The following is a 6,000-nucleotide window of genomic DNA, read 5'->3' on the forward strand; positions in this document are numbered from 1 at the left end:
GCACTCACTTTCTCTCTTTCTCTCTTTCTCTCTTTCACTCACTCACTCACTCACTCACTCACACGCATACATACATACATACTACATAGGCACACAGGTACACATATTGATGCTCATACGTGCTTCTACACCTGCATTGCTTGCTGTTTGGGGTTTTAGGCTGGGTTTCTGTACAGCACTTTGAGATATCAGCTGATGTACGAAGGGCTATATAAATAAATTTGATTTGATTTGAATTTGATTCATACACACACACACACACACACACACACACATACAAAGCTTCACTTTTTGAGTGACTTCTCTACAATTATTCTCCATCATCAATCCATACAGTACTTCATTGCAAGTACCATAGCAGTATCATTTTATCTTCCCCCCATCTTCCTCTTCCCACACACATGTATTTTAAAGCACAGATACATCCATAACCAAACACATACACATAACATTCATACTGATTTCAAAGTGAGGTGGAACCTCCCCTCATCCTCAAGATCTGGTTACAGAAGCAGAGTCCTTATCAACTCTAATAAAAGCTTTTAAAAGGAAAAATGTATGACCTCCTTAAGTTTAGGGAGGGGAGGAAGAGAGCGGGAGAGAGGAGCAGAGTGAGATAGATTTGTGTGAAATGGGAGGGTCACGGTTTCTGACACCACTCATCGGTATCACGAAACCTTAACTCTCTATTTCTCTCTTGCTCTTTCTCACACAGACACAGGCACACACGTGCACGCACACCAACACACACACACAGCTTCTCACTTTGATTCGCAGGCTCCTCTTGGTCTCACAGAATCTGCTTATTCTGTCCCCTCGTGTCCACCTCTGGTTCAGCAGCTGGCCTCTGAACTCATTTTCTATTGGAGAGGAGAGACATTGTACACAAAGTCATGGTTATACATCAGCAGCATAAAGCATAAATACTTAGTCAGGCCTACATTCTAACCCGTTACGTACTATATTCTTTCCATGTATGGCAAGTACATTTCTTTACATAATGTAGATTTCATTGGCGGTGTTGTTTGTTGTTGATCTTATTTGAGTACAAAATTTGTTTTAAAAAAAACGTGTACACAAACTGATCATTGTAAAGCACCCCAGAAATCATCTCATGTTCAATCTGGACAGAGCTATAGGTAAAAAAAAGGTGGATGGTTCATAAGAGGGTGATAAATAGCCATGACTCTTATTAAATTATTAGTATTGTTATTGCACCCACTAGACTGTTGCACCCACTAGGCTATAGAACGATATTTTAATTCTATGATGACACAGCGTTACACCCGTGAACAATGACCAAAAACCAGTCAAAAGATTGGACACACCTACTCATTCAAGGGTTTTTCTTTATTTTACATTGTAGAATAATAGGGAAGACATCAAAGCTATGAAATAACATAGTAACCAAAAAGTTACCAAAATCAAAATATATTGTATATTTGAGATTCCTCAAAGTAGCCACCCTTTGCCTTGATGACATCTTTGCACACTCTTGACATTCTCTCAACCAGATTCACCTGGAATGCTTTTTCCCAACAGTCTTGAAGGAGTTCCCACACATGCTGAGCACTTGTTGGCTGCTTTTTCTTCACTCTGCGGTCCAACTCGTCCCAAACCATCTCAATGTGGTTGAGGTCAGGTGATTGTGGAGGCCAGGTCATCTGATGCAACACTCCATCACTCTCCTTCTTGGTCAAAATAGTCCTTACACAGCGTGGAGGTGTGTTTTTGGTCATTGTCCTGTTAGAAAAACAAATGATAGTCCCACTAAGCGCAAACTAGATGGGATGTTGAATCACTGCAGAATGCTGTGATAGCCATGCTTGTTAAGTGTGCCTTGAATTCTAAACAAATCACTGACAGTGTCACCAGCAAAGCACCCCCACACCATCACACCTTCTCTTCCATGCTTCACGGTGGGAACCACACATGCGGACAGAATTCCACTGATCTAATGTCCATTGCTTGTGGTTCTTGGAGCAAGCAAGTCTCTTCTTATACTTGGTGTCCTTTTGTAGTGGTTTCTTTGCAAGGCCTGATTCATGCAGTCTCCTATGAACAGTTGATGTTGACCTCCGCTGCAATTTCTGAGCCTGGTAAATCTAATGAACTTATCCTCTGCAGCAGAGGTAACTCTGGGTCTTCTTTTCCTGTGGTGGTCCTCATGAGAGCCAGTTTCATCATAGCGCTTGATGGTTTTTGTGACTACACTTGAAGAAACCTTAAAAGTTCTTGAAATTTTCCAGATTGACTGACCTTCATGTCTTCAAGTAATGATGGACTGTCGTTTCTCTTTGCTTATTTGAGCTGTTCTTGCCATAATAAGGACTTCGTCTTTTTCCAAATAGGGCTATCTTCTGTATACCACCACTGCCTTGTCACAACACAACTGATTGGCTCAAACGCATTAAGAAGGAAAGAAATTCCTCAAATGAACTTTCAACAAGGCATACCTGTTAATTGAAATGCATTCTGAGTGACTGCCTCATGAAGCTGGTTGAGAGAATGCCAAGAGTGTGCAAAGCTGTCATCAAGGCAAAGGGATACTTTGAAGAATCACAAAAATAAAATATATTTTTATTTGTTTAAAACTTTTTTGGTTACTACATGATTACATATGTGTTATTTCATAGTTTTGATGTCTTCACTATAATTCTACAATGTAGAAAATAGTAAAAATGTAAGAAAATCCCTGGAATGAGTAGTTGTGTCCAAACTTTTGACTGGTGCTGTATAGCATGGGCACTCGACCCAGCTGTTTCATTTTAGGCATACTATACATTACGAACTACATCCACACAGCTATTGCCTCATGTGGGCACCTGGTACCTTGGAGCTCCTCATACATTAGGACTCTTCAACCCTGTGCCTGGAGAGCTACAATTCTGTAGGTTTTCGCTCCAACCCTAATCTAGCGCACCTGTTTCTAATAATTAGCTGGTTGATAAACGGAATCAGGTTTGTTTAATCTGTTATTTACAATCGTGTGGCTCAGTTGGTAGAGCATGCAGCTTGCAACGCCAGGGTTGTGGTTTGGACTCCCACCGGAGACCAGTACGTGAAAGTACGAAAATGTATGCATTTACTACTGTAAATCGCGTCTGATAAATGAAAAAACGTCTAAACTACAGGAGGGTAGCTCTCCACGAACAGGGTTGGGCTGTGTGTGAGATTCTCCCAGAAAAATATGAGAACAATACAGAAGGCCTTCACGTGTGTTATCACTAGAGCTCTCAGTTAATCACTGATACTGAGGGATAGCCTACAGTGTTCTAAGATCATGTTGCGTAAAACATGCAGCAATGTGCAAAAAAATATGTATAATTTTACACCATATTAGGCCTACCTATGATTACGCCTGCTATCTGGATGGACAGTTAGCCCAGTAACTGGTGTAATTTTGTTATTTGAGGAATAGGCTTTAATAAACCAGTCATGAAGCATATATGCTAAAATATTTAACTGTACAACGGAAATGCATATCCGCTTACCAGAGCAGCTAGCCTACCAAAAGCATAGCCCTCGAACATGCTATTTTTCTTTTGTATTGCACATAATGGAATTAGACCTAAAAGCATACTGTAGGACACATTTGAATAGATTCAACAAAAAATATATGATTGTGGGTTTAAAGAGAACGGGGCTTCGTGTCTTTGTTTATCGTTATTGCACAAAAACACAACGGCGCTCGCTGTCCATGGTGCTAACACGACCTAACACACTCACTCTGTATGAGATGCTATGCCACCACGCCTTCGATTTAATCAGTCCTTGCTGTAGAGAGAGAGAGAGTGAGCCTTCAAATATCAAGCTTGGGTGGGTTTTTCTAGTGCTACTATATTAATAAACTCGTTATAAATGGCACTCTGAGCGCACTTAGCCCCGGGAGATGGTGACATTTGAGGGGCGCATCGGCTCTCGGAAATGTAGCTCCACCTCCCCCGTCTCCTACCGACACACTTTACAGTCATCGACACACAACCTCCTGCGAGCCGAGTAGCAAAGCACTAGGCGAATTATACAGTAACGCAGCAAGTAGGCCCATTGCAAAGCCACTTTGTCACAAAATAACATGCAGGTTTGGGCCTTAATTGGTCACCGAGTGAACATCCACATACAACTGAACTACAAAGACAAAAAACTGAAGAGATAGGAACAAGAAAAGTAGGCAACATTGCGTTTATTAAAGGCCTATGCCTCTCTGGGTTGCAAAAACATAAAGGACTTTCACAATAGCACCCTAAATCGAAACAAATATGCCTGGCTTCAAATATGATTTGATATCTCCTACTTTTTCTATAGGCTCTTCATATGTAAAGGAAGGGTAAACCACAAAATACAATGGCATAGGCTACTGCACAAGGCCTACAGCTTTCAAACTTATCAACATTATGATTTTCTCCAAGTTTCTATAACCCTAAGCAACACTCAATCGGCTACAAGTCACACATTAATGTTTTTACAAACTGTGAACATTATAGCTTATTCTGAAACTCATATCAAAACGATAAGCGTTTTTTTTCAAGGGGAATATCCAAAAGAGTTCAGTTATTTGTCCGATTTGACATTCTCTGGTCGTTTGGATTACCTTTGGATTACCTTTGGATTAACAGAACTGTGTATTCTGCTTTTTCAGCCCATAATGTATATGATACTGAAGGTTATGTGAAATAAGATGAGTGTTTTATATAAATGAGCAGCCTAAAGAGACTGCATCTTTAAGAATTAGGACCGGGACGTCCATTACAGAAACCAAAATATATTCGCGAAAGGATAGGCTTACAATCTGATTTCAAACGAATTTGGGGAACATAATAATGTAACTATATACTGCATAATTGTAAACGTAATATGATTTATAAATAGCCTACCATTTTTGAATGGTTCTGGTTGCTTCGTTGTTTTCAAGTAGGCAAAACGGGCTTTCTGATCCCTATTTCAACAACTTCTGCTCAGCATTGGATACAACGTCCACAACATCCCCGCACCGCCCTCATTGACCGTTAGAGACATCAAACATAATCCGGAGCTGGGTGCTCTTCCGACAGTCTCCAGTTTACAAATGCGGCATTACTCCAACTTTAAATGTAGAATAGCCTACACCAAAATATATAAGCAAAAAAACATGGCTTCATTTGCCTTTGTCAGCGAGAATACGTAATATTGCCTTACCTTTCGCTCATGGTCCCTTGTTCACCCCTCCCCCATACTCTGACATCACCATAGCAAACCCCACAACATAGGCTAAGAGGGGCAGGGCTTCGGGTACTCCAGTTAATTTTTGATATCACTTATCATGGTGCATCAATCATAAATTATCTTTAGACTAGACACCCTCAATCAACATCAGTATTGAGGCAAATCTAAGCACCGTGCAAGGATCTTGAACAGTTCAGTGTCCCGGACAGCGCTTAGGTGGCGCGTGCCTTAGTTTCAGCACCATGGACAGTAGCTAGACCACTCTGCTAAAACTGCCATCCATAAACATGACATTTGGTCTTATAAGTTTGATAATTACTCTTACAGCTCAATATAAACCAATTTCCAATGCACACCGATAGAAAACCCTACAAAGTTACATTTAAAAAAACATCGGCTTTTGACGTTATCATTTATTTAACTAGGCAAGTCAGTAAAGAACAAATTCGTATTTACAATGACGGCCAGCTAAACCCGGGGCAATTGTGTGCCGCCCAATGGGACTCCTAATCACGGCCGGATGTGATGCAACCTGGATTCGAACCAGGGACTGCAGTGCCTTAGACCGCTATGCCACTTCGAATTGCATGGGGTCTGTTATAGACAACGTCTTCGTAGCACGTTGTGTAGGCATCCAAAGTATCAACCGAAAAACTTTTGTTTTGATGAAAATAATATAATGTAACAGCAAAAAAAACATAAACTTAAGAAGTAGGTTTAAATATATGTTAATAAATGCTAACATAGCCACGAATATAAGACAGTAATCGAGGTCTAATCATCGAGGTCTAATCATCA

The 6,000-nt window shown here is 40.5% G+C and overlaps 1 protein-coding gene across 7 annotated transcripts in view; it reads right to left on the bottom strand.

Annotated features, from left to right (window-relative positions):
• Nucleotides 1–5,134, bottom strand: part of LOC139416380 (myelin transcription factor 1-like) — a 32,430-nt gene extending 27,296 nt beyond the window's left edge. For 6 of the 7 annotated variants that reach the window (XM_071164937.1, XM_071164940.1, XM_071164941.1 and 3 more), the window contains exons 1-2: nt 4,875–5,134; nt 766–860 (exon numbers count right to left, since the gene is read on the bottom strand). The gene's annotated coding sequence lies outside the window, so the exon portion shown is untranslated. Of the gene's footprint in view, nt 1–765; nt 861–3,729; nt 3,753–4,874 lie in introns of those variants that run through there. The other variant, XM_071164935.1, reaches the window with a different exon arrangement.
• Nucleotides 5,135–6,000: the final 866 nt, after the last annotated feature.

The sequence above is a fragment of the Oncorhynchus clarkii genome, chromosome 9 (assembly GCF_045791955.1).
Source record: "Oncorhynchus clarkii lewisi isolate Uvic-CL-2024 chromosome 9, UVic_Ocla_1.0, whole genome shotgun sequence".
Classification (NCBI taxonomy): domain Eukaryota; kingdom Metazoa; phylum Chordata; class Actinopteri; order Salmoniformes; family Salmonidae; genus Oncorhynchus; species Oncorhynchus clarkii.